The sequence below is a fragment of the Schistocerca piceifrons genome, chromosome 2 (genome assembly GCF_021461385.2).
Source record: "Schistocerca piceifrons isolate TAMUIC-IGC-003096 chromosome 2, iqSchPice1.1, whole genome shotgun sequence".
In the NCBI taxonomy this organism is placed as follows: Eukaryota; Metazoa; Arthropoda; class Insecta; order Orthoptera; family Acrididae; genus Schistocerca; species Schistocerca piceifrons.
In genome coordinates this window covers 994,939,564-994,961,869 of record NC_060139.1, presented here as the reverse complement: position 1 = coordinate 994,961,869, position 22,306 = coordinate 994,939,564, and positions in this window count along the sequence as shown.

Sequence of the window (22,306 nt, the reverse complement as noted above, 5' to 3'; positions counted from 1 at the left end):
TCTGCCGGATAAGGTGAGATGCAGTCTGCGACTGTTCGCTGATGATGCTTGCAGTATACAAGAAAGTATCGTCGTTAAGTGACTATAGAGTGACACAAGAGGACTTACATATGATTTTCATTTGCTGCGATGGGTGGCAACTTCTTCTAACTGTAGAGGAAATAAAATGTAAGTTAACGCTGACGAGCAGGAAAAACAATCCTAACGATTGAATACGCCAGCAGTAGTTTGATGCTTCACACAATCGCGTCGATTAAATTCATAGGCGTTACGAAGCAAAGCAATGTTAAATTTAACGAGTGCGCTCGTGTAAATGGCCGACTTCGGTGTATTGACAGAATTTTGGGAAAGTAGTTCTCATCCATAAGAAGACCATGTATAGAATACTCGTGTCACACAGAAACTGTTATAGGAACCGTTTTAAGACGGTTCCTTTAACTGGTATTGTAACCACAGGAAAGTTTCAGACCTGTTCAGCCGTAGCCTGCTGGAGATACAGACTTGAGTGACACATTCTTTGGTACTGTTTGAGTGTGTGGGGTGCCCACTAGGTCGGGTTAAAGGAAGATATGGAAGCAATTCAGATACATGCTGCTAGTTTTGTTACCGGCAGGTTCAATCAATATACTTCGTGAGCTCACATATTTGCCCCTGGAGGGAAGACGACTTTCTCTTCGCAAAACTCTTTTCAGAAAATTAAGAGAAGGCATTTTCCGCTGAATTTAGAGCGATTCTACTGCCACCAACAAATTAGGGCTCGTACGAAGGTTCTATTTCCGAGTGGAACAGAAATGGTATGACTCACAGCAGGACAAAGTATCCTCCACCGCGGACTGTATGGTTACATGGGGAATGTGTATTTCGATGTAGATACTATCCAATTTTATGTCTCCAGGACATTATGTTGCACACCACGAGCTTCACTTCAAAAGTAGTCGTTTGCGTGAACTGTATCCGGAACGGTATCCGGGCATTTAGAGAATTATTAGTGGCATATGACGCAAAGAATAAACAAAAAATGCGTAAACACCAATTTCGATAGCACAAGAATATTTTCTATATACTAAAGTAAAATAATTGTACTACATTCTATCGTGGACAGCTACATCAAACGACGTGGCTGTGCGGTTCTACGCGCTTCAGTCTGGAACCGCGTGACCGCTACGTTCGCAGGTTCGAATTCTGCCTCGGGCATGGATGTGTGTGACTCCTTAGTTAGGTTTAAGTAGTTGTAAGTTCTAGGGGACTGATGACCACAGGTGTTAAGTTCCATAGTGCTCAGCACAAAATGCTTCGCTACTTTACCGTGGTACGTCTGCCAACATTCTTCATCCGTGATAGTCGACGTCATTTCTCCACTGGATGCAGGAGCAGTACAGGAACTAACGGTCAGATCATCCATTTGTTTGCCTTGAGTACAACGACGATGACTTGTCATGTTCTGAAGAGACAGTGAACAATAAGTCACTTTAAAAGTATGATACTGCATAAGAGTGCTTTGAAAGACAGTCCTCGGATCACGGAAATGAATCAATATATACCCAAAAGTTGCGGAAATGGAAAATGCTACTTATGTTTGGGTTTCATATAATGGAATGGTAGTCAGAGGCTCGTACTGTTAACCAACAAACAGATTGTAATAATACTCAGAAAATTTTTTGTGCAAACATGTCTACTGACATCAACAAACTAAAGTAGGGTAAATTATAATATCAGGAGTCTTTGTTGCAGCATTCTAGTACTGGTCATTTACGAGATACCGTATTTTGAAAAGTTCGCTCAGCGACTCGTGAACAATACCTATAGTAGCACTCACTAAAGAACAGCACAAGTGCGTGCGCTAGTTATGTAGATTCTTACCACTAACGAAACAATTAACCATCACAGGTTATGTTCAAAACGATGACCTGCAGTGGCAATACACACTTCCTGTGTGCTATGGAACGACTGCTGCACCCATGATAGCTTTTCAGCGGAGACGTCCAAGTAGGCTTCAATAATACGGTCGTCCCATATCATCGGGTGCAGTTTGTGTGTCCCTGCAGACAGCATCTTCCACATTTCCCGCAGAAAAATATCTACAGACGTCAAATCCGGGAAACGGGTCTTCCAAGGTACAGGTCCTCTACGTTCAGTATAACGATTTGAAAATAATTCGTAGAGGCATACTGTAGTAATTCGTGCACTGTGGGCAGGACAGCCTTCATATTAGTACCACAGGTTCTTCCCAGTCTACAGAGGAACGTCTTCCAGCATCCGTGGGAGATGGTGCGTTAGGAGGCTACGATACTAGTGCGCGTTCAGCGTTCCTTCTATGAGACACGGGCATATGAGCTGGCGGTGAACTATCCCACACCTCACGTTTACACTCCAAGGACGCTGACGTTCCACGTTACGAAGTCAACGGGGTTGTCAACAGACCAATAGTGCGTATTTCGGTGGTTTACCTGGCCAAGATGGGTAAACGTGGCTTCGTCATTAAGCAAGGCGCTTTATACATCTGGCGTATACTGTCTTAATGCCCAAGAACAGTAGTCAGCACGATTCTCATAAAGGTTTCCATGAAGACGTTATGGAGAAGGATGTGAAGGGGATGGAACCTACGTCGATGGAAAATATGTAAGACACTTGGCACTTCCTCGTGCGATTACGGGGAGATAACGTGAGAATCAACTGCACTAGCAGCAGAAACATTAATTTCCCGTATCCTGTCGTCACTTGTTTCGTTCTGCTACGTTGCCTATGTGTTACGTAACCACTTTCAGTTAACTCGTTGAAGAGCTTCACAAATAACTGCCGAAATGCTTAACGTCTATTTGGTAGTCTTGTCGCATACACGAGGCAGAACGAACTGCCTACATCCCCGTAAACCATGAGCAAATCGACTTTTCCTTCGTTAGTGAATCCCATCGTCCACTCGCGACCTACTGCTTGCATTCTTATACACTGACTGACTAGCAAGTAGCAGTGCACTCAAGGAATACGCAAACACACTGTAAGCAAATATAACAACATCCCACTTAGGAGCTACACAGATTTAATGATACAAACGTCGGTGTGGGAAGCTTTCAAAATACGGTATCTCGTAAACGACTCTCATCAGAATCCTGCAACAAACATCACTGACGTTCTGGTTTTGCCTACTTCTAGTCTGTTTATATCATTTTACAATTTAAAAATCGTATGTTCTTAAATGAAAAATACACTCTGTAAGTATTATTAGAATCTTTTTATAGGCAAACAATACTTACCCTGACTATCAACCGACCCTGTGAAAACCGAACGTCAGTGGCACTTTCAATTTCCGAAATATATGTGGTGCAAGTTTTAGGTGGTCAGAGCAAGTATCCAGAGCAGAGGGAATGCAACGCCATACCATTAAGTTGGCTCGTTCTGCCAAGGTCTTTGGAAATTCTACTCCATCATTTAATTGTGTATAACTCTCTGAGTATCCGTTGTCCGCTTGGTTACCATATGTCGTGTACTTGTCATGAAGTTTAAGCTTCTATTCAGCAGCATCTGAAGAGCATTTCTATGTAATAATAAGTACACTACATAGTATAGTATAAGCACAATTGCTCGTGTGGGACGCAGCGTTTTGGGAGTGAAACGGGTGTGCACGGAATGGTTGACAGAAGGCCGTAGAACAAGATTAGATGGGTCAGGTCGCACCACACAGACCAAACCCCGTAAAGATCGCCACCTCATCCGAACGGCGTTGCAGGACAGATCTGCGTCCTCCTCGGCTCTGGCACAGCAATGGAACAGTGCAACACAACGGACACTGTCAGGGGTGACACTCCGTCGCCATTTATTACGACATGGGTTACGTGCGCGTCGTCCACTTCTCCGCCTACCTTCGACGAATGCGCAGAAACATGTTTGACGGCAAACGTTCGTGGAACGACGTCAAGGGAGACAGGAGTGGCATCAGATAGCGGTTTCGGACAAATACAGGTTCTACTTGTTTGAAAATGATGGCCGGCATTAAGATTTGCAGCAGACTGGGGGAGCGGTATCGCAGTGCCTGCTTTCGCACAAACATACAGCGCTAACTGAAGGCCTTGTGGTGTGGGTTGCTATTAGGTACAACAACAAATCACAATTGATGCGTATCCAGGGCACTGTAAACAGTGTGACCTGCGTGAATGACGTCCTGCGATCCGTGGGCACACCCTTTATGCATTCCACCTCAGACGCCATTATTCAGCAAGACAATGCACGACGACATGTTGGTGCACGAACACGTGCCTTCTTGGTGTCACAGGATGTCAGCCTTTTGCCCTTACCCGCCAGATCACCAGACTTGTCGCCAATCGAAAGTGTGTGGGATGCGGTGGATCGACGGGTACAGCACTGCGAACCAATGCCAGCCACTACACATGAACTTTGGAACCAGGCGTTACGATGACGACGAACGAGTCGTCGCCAAGGTTGACTGGTGGCCAATGCTAAATAGAAACATATAAATCACAGCAGGTTTGTCCATAACGTCGATAAGGTGCTGGCTGCATGGTCTGGACCTGAAACGACTAAAATAATTAGAAATTGTTGTTAAAAAATAGTATGTATTGTATTTAACAGGTTGTACAAGATTCTTCTTGGCTACATACATATAAACTGACAGCTATAGAGGCCTCACTTAGGCCATACATTACTAAACGCCTTGTTAGAGGTTGCTTCCTATCAGTTAAAGGCTATGTTACTTTACTACTTGACGTTACGAGCAAGAGTGGACGAGAGCTCTCTAGAAAGTTGATACAAGCCGCGGAGTGGCGCTAGCGGAACTGGTCGCGACCCTCGGGTCCGACGATACTAATACGGACCGCGGTCGATAACTGCAACCCCAAACATGTGTGGTATCTGAACCGTGCTTGGCTCGTGTTCGTGCCATATCTCATTTGACATCCTGATTTTACTGTACTACCACCTCCCTATGTTAATTTCAATTACTGATGTCACTGAGTTGCCACCTTGCCTGCCAGTGAGCGGCAGCAGCGGCGCTTATCGATATAAGCCCTGGTGTATTATCTTTTCTGACTGTTATTATTTCCCGTTTGTCGGGTGAGTTGGATATGCAGTGAGTTGGGAGGCGCTAGCGGTGTAGTTCGGACCTGGCAGTGTTTGACTTAGGACGCAGAAGAAGTTCAATCGTGGCGCGGCTGCAGTGAGGTCCGGACAGCCACGACTGTGTCGACGGTTGCCGATACATATCACTTGAGTGCGGACCACCTTGGTTGGTCGTCGGTCGGTCGTCTTGTCGGACGGCTTGTACGTTGGCCGGCGATCGCTTATGGGTTGCCTGCGTGTGCCGACTCGTGATTCGTCCTTGTTATTGCACAGTCGCTGCCATTAGTATTGTCTAGTCCTTCGTGCAAGTGTTCGTGAAACTGTGTGTAGCTTGTGATGTCGGCTGCACAGTTATTTTAGTGCTGTCTCCGTGCCGATGTGTGGCAGTCGAGCGGTTGTCGGTTGGCGTGGAGCAGCGAGGAAACCTCCACGGGGCGTTGTTTGGCTGGGCCTGCCGGTGGTCTCTACGCAGTGTCGGAGTGTGAGAGGCTGTTCCCATTGCTACGAGGTCCATGGCTCACCGACCCTGGAGACGAAGGTTGAGTTTGGATTTAACTTATCAGCAAGTGAAGGCTGTTGACATTGTGACATCTGGTCCTTGTTGTTGGCTGTTGGAACATTCCCGCGAGAAACAACGTGTGTGTTCAAGTTGTCGAAGGTTTACCCACCGTCGGGTGGAGTGTAGCTATATTTGGTTATTTGCAATTGAAGTGCACCAGCGGAATTTCCTGCCTTGTGGCCGTTAACGTTTCGGTTACCTACCCTGGCCGTTGACGTAAATTCAGGCAGTGTCCTTCCCTCACCGCGTTGTCGCTGTCCAGCACGGTGTGTAGTTTGACAACTTAATGTGTGCTTGGTTTTATGCGTCCATGCCTTTTACGTTTTGCATTGAACTCCGGGTTGTGTGCTGGTCGAGTGGAGTGCAAGCTACCTTGTCGGCGGGTCCGTTGACTGTCTGTTGGTTGGGTTGTCGTCGGATAGAGAATGGTTTGGCCGACTGTCTGTCTCACCTAAGTGATCGTTAGTACCTCGAGTGCTGGCCGACCCCCCGAAACTTCTGAGAGCCGTGAGCTGCACTGCCTTTTCTTATTTGTGTTCTATATCGTTGTATGGCTCATAGCCGAAGGTTTTGAATTAAAGTTCAATTGTTTTTAGTGGTGTTTTAAGTCATGGGCCTTCAGCCGTTTTTAAATTAAGGATCTTTGTCTTTCGATCATCAGACTGTTTGGGCCTTCAGCCTAATTGAAGATAAGGCCTTTTGCCATGTGCTTTTTATTTAATTTTACCTTGAGTCTTAAATCATCGGCCCTCAGCCGTCTTTAAATTAAGGTTATTACTTTTGAAGTGGTAGATTTTTAGGCCTTCGGCCAAATTATAGAACTTACTTAATGTGAGCCCTAATGCCTTCTAAATATTCATTTTGGTACATGAATTTTGAGTTAATTGCTTTCAGCCGTTTTTTAAATGAAAGTGGTTGTGCCCTTAAGGCATAAGATGGTGTGGCGTATTCAGCCGATAACTAAGATCAAGAATTTGTACTGTAATGTTTGGTCAAATAAATAAAGTTATGTGTGTTCGAGTGTAACTGACAGCCGCTCATTTTGGCCCCTTTCCACAATTCCAACTACCTGTCCTGTCCTGCGGGTTTAGCAGGGCGTATCAGTATCGAACGTTGATACCGCACCAGGTGACTGCAGCATGGATAGCTATACCACAGGTCGCCATAGCCCCCTTATTCGCATCGATGCTATCACGCATGTAACAAGTTATCGGGGTCCATGGTGGACCCTGTGCGTAATAGGCAACAGGACACATGCTGAATTCGGGGAGACTGAAACGCTAACCATTTCTACAGAACATACTAATGTACATATCCTATGAGTATGAACGTCCTATCGTTAGCCGTTCCAGGTGTTTTGTTTTTTCTGGACATGATTGTAGTTACTGAAATTGAAATTTAATGTCATTTGCGTAACACTCCTGATATGACTAGAATCTGGTGTAATATGCTGTGAAAAGTTTCGGCATCTCCAATTAAGAGTTTACACTTAAAACTACACAAATTCTCGGAGTGGGAGACTGTTCTCCGATGAAGTCTCTGTGTATAGGAAAGTGGAAACGGTAGAACATTATAGCGAAATGCAGAGATTGTTTGTTAACCCCGACATTAATAAATGCAGAAAAAGAGACTAATGTTTTTTATTACAGGATTGCCGAACGATCGCCGTAAAGAGCCACATCGATTAAATAACTGGAAGTGTGCGTATGGAAAGACGTCATAAAACCAATCGCGGGAAAGACAGATACCAAACCGATTCGCTGCAAGAAAATACAGGGAGCGCAGCCCACCTATTCTTATGATACTCTCGTCTGATCGACTATGCATCAGTCTTGGATCTTTAAGAGATGGAACTGACACAGATGTCCCGAAGGAAAGCTGCGCATTTGCCACAGGATCGATTAGTGAGCGCGGAAGCATCACGGAAATTCTCTTGCAAGACCCAGCTTCAGTGGCAGGGGTTTCAAGAGAAACTTTGTGTATCACGGAGTTGTTTACTGTTAAAATTCCGAGATCTTACTTTATACAGAGTGTTCCGAAACTATTCGTTAAGATTAATACAGGAGGCAGAGAACATCGAAGCAACTGTATTTCGCTGTGGAACGCATAATCTCTGAAGTCAGCTCGTAATGTTATGGAATATTTTGTTGTGATGTTGATGGAAGCTATTGTGTCTGTGTTGCTGTGTTGATGTGTGATGTGTACTGACATTCAAAACCATTCTGCGTACGGATGGTTGGCTCTGAGGTCTGCTTGGAGACACAACGAATCACTTTCGACCATCACGCCTTGTGATGACAACGATGACTTCCTTAGAAACACACCGAACGAAGTGGCACAGTGGTTAGCACACTGGACTCGCATTCAGGACGACGGTTGAAGCCCACGTAAGGCCATCCTGATATAGGTTATCGGTGATTTCCCAAAATCGCTTCAGGCAAAGGCCGGGATGGTTCCTTTGAAAGGGCACGGGCTACTTCCGACGGAACCGATGACCTCGCTGTTTCGTCTCCTCCCCCAAAATCAACCAATCAACCAACCTTATAAACACAACGACACAGTCGCCATCATTACTGCCTTGTGACAACTGTTGTCAGATATGTTCTCAGATGGCTGACATGCATCTTGTATATGGGTCTGTGAATGGAAGTGGACGAGTTGCAATGAGAGAGTATCGACTTGACCTTCCAAACCGACGGATTCTACAACACGAAACATTCAGACTTCTGCATCGCCTGCTACGTGATACAGGCATCTTCCATACAAATATTCATGATACACATCGGCATCTAGAAGTACGAAGTCCCGAAATGCAAAATGAGATTCTATGTTGAAGACACTCTGTCTCGAGTACACCGTCGGAATCGAACAGTGCGAACTGCCGAAATGGGAGACGAGATTCTGCGAGATGTTGAAGACACTCCATCTACAAGTACACGACGTATTGCAGACATCCTTGAGGACAAACACAGTCGTGTGTGGAATGTGTTACGTGACCAGCAGTTTCATTCTCTCCGTCTTTAGCACGTGTCAGCACTAGCACCTGAAGATTTTCCTTAACGCGTGTAGTGTTTAAAACAGATTGTCTGGCACCCCGTACTTCTGGCCGAGGTCAGACACTGACAAGGCTTTGTTTACTTATGAAGACTCTCTCAGTATTCACAGATCGCGTGTTTGGACACATGTCAGTCCACGAGGTGCGCCACCGCGTGATCATCAGCAGCGATTCAGTCTTATTGTGTGGGACGGTATTCTCGGTCACAGATTGACTGAACTATACATTCTTCCATTCCGTCTCAACGAATGGAAATATCGCACCTTCTTGGATCATGTGTTGCCTGAACTGATGGAGGATGTACCTCTGAATTTTAGACAAAGGGTGTCCCTCCAGGACGATGTGGTGCCATCCCATTTCAGCATTGCTGTGAGGAATCAGAGCCACCTTCGGGAGTGGATGGATCGGCCGAGATGAGCCTGTGGCCTGGCCATTCAGGTCATCTGACCTCACGTATCTGGATTATTCCATCTGGTGCATGAACGGCCTGTGGAAACAGAAGAAGAGTTCGTCGCCAGAGCTGCAGCCACTGCTGGTACCGTCCCGCACATACCAGGAATATTTAAACGGACACGACAGTGATTGTTTCGGTGATGTTCTGTAAGCATACAGTCCAGTGATTGCACATTCGAGCAGTTTCTGTGAATGCCACTGCTCTAACTAGAATGCTAAAATACCTTCTTTGCAAATCAGAAACTGATGTGAGGGACCATATGTAGCATAACAACCTCCTGTATTGAAACTATCTGTCAGATTAAAACTGTGTGCCGGACCGAGGCTCGAACTCGGGACCTCCCGTATTAATTTGAACGAAAATTTCCGAACATCCTGTAGAAGAGTCTACTAATATATTGCTTACTGCTACACATATCTTACGACGAGATGTGAACTTATATAAGGCCATAAGGTGGCCTGCGGATTGTGGATGTAGATGTAGGCATAGTTGTACAATGTGAAGTAGTGCATCATTCCAAATAAATCTCTTAAAGCCAAATACAGCAATAATCCAAAAAGGACTCAGCACCTTCCATTTGCCCTCCTCCCTTTTTCTCCCTCCCCTCTTCATGACATAACCTGATTAATTTTGTGATATGAAAATGTATGAGATTTAGTTTAACGTAACGACTGACATACCGATTGACTTTAAGATGATAGAGGCCTGCTTAGCGAGTATTGTGATATGTCAGATGCATCTGACTAACTGTTTTAGTTTAAAGAAGCGCTAGGAAGTTATGAATATAGACTGTCCTCATCACTTGCAGCCATACATTACCATGATTAAGACATGGATATTTGATTTAAATGTCAGAGGAGAACACCACTCATGTGGTGACACGGTGTATGTATTACTGTGTGGTCTTCTTCTGATACGAAGGGCCATCCGTGCATCATGTCACGATTGCACATTATATACGACCGTTGTGATTTGGGAACACCGACACAACGTGGAAGAAACGCGATGCGGCACTGTGGAGAGATCCGTCGCAAATGTGCGCTCTGGTTGGACAGACATGAAACTGGAAATTCGGATATAGATCATTAATTGGCTTTTGCGGAGTAACACATAGACAGATTACCCAACTACTCCCTCTGGATGCTGGATGTCTCTCAAATATACATAATTCTAGTTTTTACTAAATAATGCTACAGTTACGGGCGACACGTATTTAGAAAATTCATGGTAAGATCGGTGTTTTTAGTGGTACGCGTCCTGTACAAACGGTGGACTGAAACATAGCAATTTATTCTGTTTTTAATCCATTGGTAACTGTCAGACTGTCCTATTCCTTGTTTTAGTATCTGCATTGTTAGATATTTGACACATTTAATTCGATATTTGCTTTTAAATTTCTTTTAAATTGTTACTATTTTAGAAGAAAAAGCTTTGCAAATGGTGCGCTTTTTAGAGTATCGTGCCACAATCTAGGAAAACGGAACCCATAGAGAGTCGTTTTGATGTCTGTCTGTCTGTCTGTCCGACTGTTAAAAACACTTTTTCTCAGGAACGGGTAGACGTATCAAGTTGAAATTTATGTCACGTAGACCCTTGACGCTGTAATAAATGTAAGCTTCTAAGTCGGTGCAACCAAAAGCTATGGTCATTTAGGTCCCATATTTTGATACTCGTACACTCACTCATCAGAACCTATAAGGTACTTCCTGTTGATCTATAACAATGAAATTTGGCAAGATTTAACGTTTAACAGTAGAAGTAAAGGGAAAAAATCCCGAAAATTGTTTACTTCTGATTATATCACTTGAAAAATATATCTTTTTTCGTTTGTTATCAAACTTAAAACCTGAAATTAAAAGAATCAGTAGTTCTGCATTCAGGCTGAACGGGTCGCCATTGTGACCCAATCAGCCTGAATGCAGAGCTACTGATTATTATAATGCTGGTCCCCTGCCTCTTGCATGATTATGCCACTTTTGTATTAATAAAATGAAAACAATCTCCAAATTCTTGGAACCCCTGGGACCAATACCTTGCCAGTATCAGTGCCGATAACAGGCAAAAATGGTGGACTCTCGATTCCGGGAATGGATGAGCTGTCTGTATACATAATATAGATTGTACGGAACTCTCATTGTGCAAATCCTTCATGAACCTGGCCACTTTATAGTTCGCTTAATCCGTATTTGCACCTGTTTAATATTTTGACTGTCAAACCTGTCAGCTGACTAGACGCGAAAATTTCGATACACTTCCCATCACGCGACGTGATGGAATACGGTTTCTCCCGCTTTTAAATACACTGAAGGGCCAAAGAGAATGGTACATCTGCCTAATATCGTGTAGGGACGCCGCGAGCACTCAGAAAGGCTGCAACACGACGTGGCATGGACTTGACTAATGTCTGAAGTAGTGCTGAAGGGAAGTGATACCATGAATCCTGCAGGACTGTCCATAAATCCGTAAGAAAACGACAGGGTGGAGATCTCTTCTGCACAATCCGTTGTAAGGTATTTCATATATGCTCAATAATGCTCATGTCCGGAGAGTCTGATAGCCAGCGGGCGGGGTGCACATCGTCCTGCTGGAATTGCCCAAGTCCGTCGGAATGCACAATGGACATGAATGGATGCAGGTGATCAGACAGGATGCTTACGTACGTGCCACCTGTCAGAGTCATAATTAAAAGTATCAGGGGCCCCATCTCACTCGAACTGCACACACTTCACACCATTACATAGCCTCCACCAGCTTGAACAGTCCTCTGTTGACATGCAGTGTCCATGGATTCCTGAAGTTGTCTCCATACCCGTACACGTCCATCTGATCGATACAATTTGAAACGAAACTGGTCCGACCAGGCAACATGTTTCCAGCCATAAACAGTCCAATGTCACTGTTGACGTGCACAGACGAGGCGTGAAGCTCAGTGTTGTGCAGTCATCAAGGCTACACCAGTGGGTCTTCGGCCCCGAAAGCCCTTATCGATGATGTTTCGTTAAATGCTTTGCACGCTGACACTTATTGATGCAGCAATTTGTGGAAGGGTTGCACTGCTGTCACGTTGAACGACTCTCTTCAGCCACCATTGATACCGTTCTTGTAAGATTTTTTTGCGGCCACAGTGATGTCGGAGTTTTGATGTTTCACCAGAGTGCTGATATTCACGAAACACACTTGAAATAGCCGCAGAGGAAAATCCCCACTTCATCGCTACCTCGGAGATGCTGTGTCCCATCGCTCGTGCACCGACTATAATACCACGTTCAAACTCACCAAAATCTTGATAGCCTGCCATTATAGCAACAGTAACCGGTCTAACAACTGCGCCTGACACTTATCCTATAAAGGCGTTGCCGACCACAGGGACGTGTTCTGCCTGTTTACATATCTCTGTATTTGAATACGCATGCCTGTGCCAGTTTCTTTGGTGCTTCAGTGTATGATCACATGTATATTGACCGATCCTATCGGTCTGAATTGTATTGCGAGGGACATGTAGTTCTTTAAACAGACACAAACATAGCTGGAGGTCTCAGAAACGACGAGGTTTGTGACGCCGTGAACGTCAGGGCTAAGGAGCTGCGTATGCTTGAAGGCTCCATTAGGAACCATACGCTAGATGCCATAGGGAAAAGTATTTTGTAAATATTTCTTAAAGGATATTTTAGCTCTGCAGTACGATTTTTATCGCAGGAAGGCGTGATGATGATATTATTACTGAATTTGATCGTCAGGAAACAAATAAAACAGGGCTATACTATAAACCACAAAAAAATTCTAAAAGCATAGGCCGTGAAATCCCGAATGCTTATAGTAACATAGGCGGTCTGCGATAAAGACGGAAGCGTGAAGAGAATATTATGAGGTAATAACATGTGACAAGTCAGCTGTTGACAGAACAGACACTCTGGCCAAGAAAATTGGTTAGCTACGCAGTTGTTAAACAGGGATAAAATGGTGTTTCTGCAGAAGAAGCAGAAGAGAGATTGTCTGTGGTACGTACCGAGATAAACCAGGTTCGGTGTTGTAACTCTTACACGGTATCCGGGGAGAGGAGATAGGGGCGCGGCAGGGAAGCGCTGGGAATCCGGCTGTTCGCCACCTGGCGATTGGCTGCGGCCGGGGTACGACACTTGTGGGATCCATAACGCGGAAACTGATTAAAGATAGTGGGACGGCGCGGCGCGTCGCGCTGCCCGCTGTGGGTCCCTGGGGCGCGCGCGCCCGCTAGCTAATCAATAGGCGGCGCCGCATCGAAAACACTGTGCGTGTGCGTGCGTGCGTGCGCGGGTGCGTGTGGGACGGGACGGGACGGGCGTGCGTGCGGCGCGCGAGCGGTGCATCGGAGAGCGCAGCCCAGAGGCGCCCCGAGATCCCACTGGCCGGCGCCGCCGCTGTCGGCGCTGTCGGAAACCGCCTAGACACGTCTCGTGCCGCCAGAAGCCCGCAGTACACGGTTGTTAACAGAACTATACCGACCAATGATGGAACCACACGTATGCTCCTTGAGGCGAAACAAGCGCTGTGTCATTATACACTCCTGGAAATGGAAAAAAGAACACATTGACACCGGTGTGTCAGACCCACCATACTTGCTCCGGACACAGCGAGAGGGCTGTACAAGCAATGATCACACGCACGGCACAGCGGACACACCAGGAACCGCGGTGTTGGCCGTCGAATGGCGCTAGCTGCGCAGCATTTGTGCACCGCCGCCGTCAGTGTCAGCCAGTTTGCCGTGGCATACGGAGCTCCATCGCAGTCTTTAACACTGGTAGCATGCCGCGACAGCGTGGACGTGAACCGTATGTGCAGTTGACGGACTTTGAGCGAGGGCGTATAGTGAGCATGCGGGAGGCCGGGTGGACGTACCGCCGAATTGCTCAACACGTGGGGCGTGAGGTCTCCACAGTACATCGATGTTGTCGCCAGTGGTCGGCGGAAGGTGCACGTGCCCGTCGACCTGGGACCGGACCGCAGCGACGCACGGATGCACGCCAAGACCGTAGGATCCTACGCAGTGCCGTAGGGGACCGCACCGCCACTTCCCAGCAAATTAGGGACACTGTTGCTCCTGGGTTATCGGCGAGGACCATTCGCAACCGTCTCCATGAAGCTGGGCTACGGTCCCGCAGACCGTTAGGCCGTCTTCCGCTCACGCCCCAACATCGTGCAGCCCGCCTCCAGTGGTGTCGCGACAGGCGTGAATGGAGGGACGAATGGAGACGTGTCGTCTTCAGCGATGAGAGTCGCTTCTGCCTTGGTGCCAATGATGGTCGTATGCGTGTTTGGCGCCGTGCAGGTGAGCGCCACAATCAGGACTGCATACGACCGAGGCACACAGGGCCAACACCCGGCATCATGGTGTGGGGAGCGATCTCCTACACTGGCCGTACACCACTGGTGATCGTCGAGGGGACACTGAATAGTGCACGGTAAATCCAAACCGTCATCGAACCCATCGTTCTACCATTCCTAGACCGGCAAGGGAACTTGCTGTTCCAACAGGACAATGCACGTCCGCATGTATCCCGTGCCACCCAACGTGCTCTAGAAGGTGTAAGTCAACTACCCTGGCCAGCAAGATCTCCGGATCTGTCCCCCATTGAGCATGTTTGGGACTGGATGAAGCGTCGTCTCACGCTGTCTGCACGTCCAGCACGAACGCTGGTCCAACTGAGGCGCCAGGTGGAAATGGCATGGCAAGCCGTTCCTCAGGACTACATCCAGCATCTCTACGATCGTCTCCATGGGAGAATAGCAGCCTGCATTGCTGCGAAAGGTGGATATACACTGTACTAGTGCCGACATTGTGCATGCTCTGTTGCCTGTGTCTATGTGCCTGTGGTTCTGTCAGTGTGATCATATGATGTATCTGACCACAGAAATGTGTCAATAAAGTTTCCCCTTCCTGGGACAATGAATTCCCGGTGTTCTTATTTCAATTTCCAGGAGTGTATAAGAGGTACAGAGGCGAGAGAGTGCCGGAGCTTAACCCAAATTCACTACGACTCCCACGTCACCATAATGCGCCTGTGCCTAACATGCAAAGGATTGCGCCATACTTTAAGAGTGAAATTAAGATTACTGTTGTAGACTACGTCAGTGGTGCAGTACGTTAATGTTACATTGTAATGTCTCAGAATGATCACATGAATTTTTTTAGGAAAATAAACGACCTTTAGAGAAAAAATTAGAGCCGCTGAATAATAAAACTAGAAAGCTAAAAACTTGCCACAATATGCAAGTGTAAGTCACAATTAAAGGCTACAAGTTTCAACCTCGTCAGAGCGATATTTTGGTTAAAGCAGTCGATCTTACGAAAAATTGAAACCACTAAATATTAGATTCAGCGGCCCGAAAATTCGTCTTTAGCCTCAGTTTCAAGTAATAACATTAAGTATGTGAGACCGATATGCTTCCTCTATTACTTCTCAAGTTATTTACTAAAAATCAAATTTGGAACAAATGTTCAAATGTGTGTGAAATCTTATGCGACTTAACTGCTAGGGTCATCAGTCCCTAAGCTTACACACTATTTAATCTAAATTATCCTAAGGACAAACACACACACTCATGTCCGAAGGAGGACTCGAACCTCCGCCGGAACCAGCCGCACAGTCCATGACTGCAGCACCCTAGACCGCTTGGCTAATTCCGCGCGGCTAAATTTGGAACGAAAACATCGTTATTCACTCTAGATTAAGTATCATTTGTACTTATGATAGAAAGTTCTAATTACACCAACTGATTATATTAACAAAATAATACATCTGTACCATGTTCAAGACAGTATTGTAAAATAACAATGGTTACAAGGGATCTTGAAGAAGCTGTTCAGAGACCATGCTCTACTGCGAGCTGCGCTCTTAAAGTTCTAGGCGGGGAAGTTTAAATGCAGTGCAGCTATAAAATTTTCGGTACCTAAAGCAAACTTTACTTTCTTTATGTAGAAAATGAGAAGATTGTGGACTGTCAAAAAACAAAGCTGTTAACTAATTCTTGGTGGAGAAAGGGGCCGTTTAGATACTGCTACCTGTGATTAGAGTAGTTGACAGCAGACGTTCCGTTTGGCGGTCCGCTGCGATACAGCCATGGAAGCAGCGGTAGGACACACTTCGCACCGGGTTGTCAAACTGTCAGCGTCAGTTAAACGCCCGCGTGCGCCAGGCCTCGGATGACGTCTGAGCTGAGCAGCCTTGAAAGCGTTTTCGGTAAAAGTAGGAAGTGAAGTCGAACTGTACACTATCCTGGATCGCTTTGATTTCACGGAAGTACCTGTTTGTGTGCCACCCGTAATGTTGAGAACACCACGTGGCAAGTGGCGAGATTGTTTTCCACTTTTAAGGCTAGCAATCAGCTTTTGATGATTAGAAGATAGACCATTTTACTTGGAACTTCTCGTAGAGGTCGCTTCTGAACAGTTAATAGTAATGCTTCCGATAGGGATATTAGTTACAATACTAATAATTACGTTTCATGCGTGTGAATTTTTGCAGAATATATCAATCAGTTACAACTAAAATCTATCATTTATACCCATAGTTCTTGATCCTGCTGAATAAATAGCAAGTAGGAACATTCTCTGTCAGTGAGCACAAAGAGTAATGTGGGCTTGCAGACTGGAAAATATGGTCAGTATGTTGTCCATCCCTTTCTGGCTCACCGCAAAAGTATTTTTCAGGCTCTTGTAAAAGGAGAAAGTATGTAGAAAGCACGCACAAACAATTTAAGAGTCTTTCCATAACTACATAACGAAGCAACGACAATTTCATTATAACGAGCCGTCCCACAACCTGAACCGAACAGGCGCCTGCGACACGGGCAGTGAGCACAGAGTTTTGTCTCGGACGGTAGCAACCTACTCTCAGAATCCAGAATGAGATTTTCACTCTGGAGTGGAATGTGCGCTGATATGAAACTTCCTGGAAGATTAAAAGTGTGTGTCGGACCGAGACACAAACTCGGGACCTTTACCTTTGGCGGGCATGTGCTCTACCATTTGAGCTACTCAAGCACGACTCACGCCCCGTCCTCACAGCTTCACTTCTGCCAGTACCTCTTCTCCTACCTTCCAAACTTTACAGAAGCTCTCCTGCGAGCCTTGCAGAACTAGCACTCCTGAAAGAAAGGATACAGCGGAGAAAAAGTTTCGGAAACGTTTGGAATCATATACAAAGTTTGTTGGAAGTCGCTATGTGTTCTCATTTCAAATACTGGATGAATACAGTGTAGACGATTTCCTCGCCCCGATTTAGGCTGCCTGTTCGGAAATTTCCGTTACAAATCTCTACATGTAGTAGATGAGAGTGAGTAAATAATGTTTTAATAGGAACCAATGTCCAGGAAAAAACCGTTTCCGTCTTACAGCCGTTTGAAAGCTTGTTTGCTAGTTGAGTATGCAACACTGTAGTCATGATGGGTCGAACAGACTGTCATTTGACGTTCATCCTACCTCTATGACACGGTTAGAGACTCATTGATGAGTCTTTGAGATTTTACAGCAACAATTCTGAGTACACCTTTGTGAATGGTAGAATACACCGATATGATACTTCTGAACAGCGAGGCTCAATCTAATGGAAGAGCTACTCGTCGCCTTTATCAAGATAGTTCTCCACAATGACCGACACTATGGCAATACCCACTTCTCCACTATTACGGGTAGGCTTCGATAAAGTGTAACTTCACTGTCAGCCGGCGTGACTCTTGGTGTTCCCAACAGGAAAAGGCCGTAATACATCACGTTGAAGAGATCCTGTCAACGAGTACTCGGGCAATCTCTTCTGCTATTAATGAGTGGAACTGTAAAACAAGTGATGTATTGGGTTAAGTCTAATCAATTACTTGTAAGAGTTAGTAACATGTCTTTAAATGGTTGTACCATGCAAACGTTCTTCCCCGGACGTGGGTTTCAATTCAATATATTGTCTACCCATGCCCCTCTTCAAACCCTAGAATTTTGTGACGGGAATTTCCGAACGGCCTGTAGACACAATTTACAACTTTAACACTTGACTTACTGCGCTATACACGTAACGTAAGATTATGCATCATAAAGTATATAACAATATTTTAAAATTTTAACTTCGCTCAGTTATATGGTATACTATCGTTGAAACTTTTTCCCCCAGTAAGCCGTTAGATAGTACAGAAATCTTTGTCAAAAGAGCACTAGACACAGACTTTTAAAACAGCGAACCATGTCACCAACCAGACCGTTGACTCTTTTAGAAACACAGAATATCGTCTCGGAAGTTCAACACTAAAACAATCCGTGATGCACAAAGACTCTTTTGCAGCTTCTCCAGCGGCCGCTGTGGCCGAGTAGTTCTGGGCGCTTCAGTCCGGAACCGTGCAGCTGCTACGGTCACAGGTTCGAATCCTGCCTTGGACATGGATGTGTGTGATGTCCTTAGTTTAGTTAGGTTTAAGTAGTTCTAAGTTCTAGGGGACCGATGACCTCAGATGTTAAGCGCCATAGTGCTCAGAGCCATTTGAACCATTCTGCAGCTTCTCCCACTTGAGCCGCTTGAGCGCCCACGCAACGTTTTCGCACTTACTAATCAAAACCATGGCGAAAGGCGCTGCTGTTTTTTGGATCTCATTTTCCTTCGTTAGTCCTACTTGGTAACGATCCACACTCAGCAGCAATAATTCAAGGATGCACTAAACTTCCTGTATTTGATTAATCTAGAGGTTGTCTTCCCTACTTCTTATTTTGTGCAGCCGTTCCACTATGAATCACTCGGTACCAATACACCCAGATATTTAGTCCGTCTTATTGTGTCCATTGACTGTTCGGAAATCGTATAATCAAAGAACAGCCAGTTTTTGTGTTTGTCTGTGAACATTGTATAGCGTCTGTATGAGTGCCAACTGTCTGTCCTCAACCAAGCATCGTATTCATGCATTTCTCTACAATTTTCCAGCGCTGCAACATCTATGTACATAACATCATCCGTGAACAGTATTACTAAGCTACTGACGGTCCCCTTTCGGACATTCACATGCGCAGGGTGAGCCAAGTAAGAGAAGCCGCCCCCACGATCCAGAACGTGTTATTATATTGAGATGCTGTTTTCGTTAATTTATAGCTCACAGTCTGGCGAGTACCTGTGCAAGTCATTTTCAACATTTACAGCTTACGAATTACGAGAAAGACTCTTTTTATGTGTTATTGGAACGAGATTTGGAAGGGAACTTCTACGACATATTGTATTGCATTGTATGTTAACCGGGAGCCTAGAAACGACGGAGAGGCTCCACCCCGACCGCAGCCGCAGTAGTCCACAACCCTACGACGACTACCGCAGTCCACTTCAACCCTCCGCCGCCCCACACAGAACCACTTTTTCAGGGTTATTGTGCTGTTCGACCCCCCGGTGGACCCCCCGAGGGAACGTCTCACACCAGACGAATGTAACCCATATGTTTGCGTAGTAGAGTAATGGTGGTGTACGCGTTCGTGGATTCGGTTCGCTCAGCAATCGCCGACATAATGTAGCTAAGGCGGAATCTGGGGAACCAGCCCGTATTCGCCGAGACAGATGGAAAACCGCCTAAAAACCATACACAGACTGGGCGGCTCACCGGACGTCGACACAAGTGCTGGGGAACAGGCGCTCCTTCGCAATCCGAAAAGCAGAGCGTTAGATCGCACGGCTAACCGGGCGGGCTCTACGACACAACATATATGGAACTTGATGAAATGCAAAAGAGATAAAACTACTACGAACCTCTGTCCCATGTCAGGGAAATATGTTCCACAGGCGGCTGTCCTCTAAGCATACACGTGACTCAGTCACAATAATGATTCGCCTGCTGTACCTTGTTACCAAGTGATCCAAATATTGATCTTGAGCGTTAACACACACTGTCCAGTCACGGTAATGTAACCATATAACCACCACTTATGATCGAGGCCAACGTGCAATAACCACTCATAGACAGCATGTGGCAGACTGGCAGTGGAGTGTGCATAAACTATTGGGAACGTGGAAAACAGTACAGTCGTTAGTATAATGCGGAAATGGACTGATATATCAGACGTACAAGAGGGCATGATAATTGGCTTACGGGCCAAGGGTGGAATCATTTCCCAAACGGGTTACTTTGTAAACTATTCGCGAGCTGTACAGCGCTCATGACAAAATGGTGCTACCCATAACCGGCTACTGTAGTGCACCACTGACCATAGCTGACAGGTGTGAAAAATGGCTTTGAAGATGTGTATGGGCAAACAGACACACAATTGTTGAGCAGCTGAGCCCCCAAATGATCCAACGGGCTATCAACAGTGTGTCCGCAACGACTGATCAGCGACCGTTGCTGCGTATGAACCTCTGGACCTCCACGACAGGTGCCTGGTTCATGCACCTATGTTGACAGCTGTTGATTAGGTACGAAGGCTGCAATTTGCACGCCACTGTGTGGTGCCCGGTGGCCTTTTCAGATGAGTCACGTCTTGTGCTTCATGAGGCAAACGGCCGATGGTGTGAATGGCGTGAAACGTCGGAAAGCACACACGTGCCTTATGGTCTGATGAATGTTTTCGCGGCATTCCCAGGTTGATCTCATCAACAGGAGTATGCATCTATCTGTGGGACAACGTCCATCAGTTTGTTTTCCCTCTGCGTGATGGCATCTATCAGAAGGACAATGCGACATGTCACATTGGTCTCGTCGTACATGCGTGGTTCGAAGAGCACCAGGTGCCCCCCCTGGCCATCAATCTCCACAGTCGAATGGGACCACAGTCGAGAATCTATCGGATCGTTCATGCCATGGACCCTCAACCCATAAGCCTAGCGCAGCTGGCCACAGCACTGGTTAAGCTTGACTCCCTCCAGGTCTCGCAGCGGACCACATTGCAAAGGGGAGTTACTGAGGTATCTGAGAGGTGGTCACATTAACGTGTCGGTGCAGTGTATGCTACAAAGAAATTCAGAACAGGTGTCATTGAGCGTGGTATTTCATCTGGACTTGTCACAGGTAAGCGCTGCAGGGTGTTTGATGTCTTGGGTATCGTCGGTGATGAATTATACTCGCAAGTAGCACAGTCATTAAGTACTGAAGCCTGGCATGTGGCGGTCATGTGGTGAACTAGAAAGTGTAGGTGGCGTCTTGATACGGTACCTTGGCAGACCAGAGAGTCCCCAGCAAGTGATAGAACGGACGGTAAGTAGAACGATGGCTGTTGTTGTTGTTGTGGCGGTGATCTGACTGAACGCGTCGGAACTGGAGTATGTCGCAAATGGAACAACGGACAAATATCAAACTCTGCCAGAAATTAGGAACAACCACTACCGAAAGAGCTCGATAGCATACGGTTACAAGACTAGTCGTAGACCTCTTAAGCACGTCATACAAATATTTAATTAATACAAATAAGAGTTATGAAATACAGAGTGCACATAATACAGATTTGTTTATCCTCTCGGCAAAACACCTGTGTCCGTGTTTGCTTTCAAATAAATATGTTTTGAATATGATTCTGCCTTCAGAAATACTTTATTTTTTTATATTTTCATTTAAATGTATTTGAGTTATATCTGGTCATAATCAGTGGTCTCTCCTTCTCTTTCATATAGCTTTCAGTCATCTGCAGCACGTGTGATGTTCCGATACAGTTAGTCATCAGCAGCTTTGGACGTTCTAAAATTCTTTGGAAACACCGATGTTTTGTTATTCATACTTTGTATTGTGGTTTCTGTTAAATTTCGCACTATGTTTTCACTGACGTTAATCCAGGTATTCAGCACCAAATATGAATTCTGTTTCACACTAAAGTTTACTAAAATATCGCATCCCGGCAAGAAAAGTAGCACAAGTCGAAAACGGCACCTTTAGTTTTTCACTGAAAAATTCATGTGAAGTGCCCAACAATGCACAAAAAATATCATAGAATTTGCTGCCAACAATACTTGCTGAAGTTTACTTGAAGCTTACACTGTTTCAGCATATGTTTTGTAGAATTAATTATATAAGTCGAGTTTTCTCAAGTATTGCATTTTTAGTTGTATCACTGTTCTTGACGAGTTGCGCTATGAACTCAAGAAGTTTTCAACGCAAAAGTGAAAAGATTGCAACAAGCACAGCAACCACTTCGAGTTCCTCAACTAGGGATCTTTAGGAACTATGTGTGAACACCTGCAGAATGAAC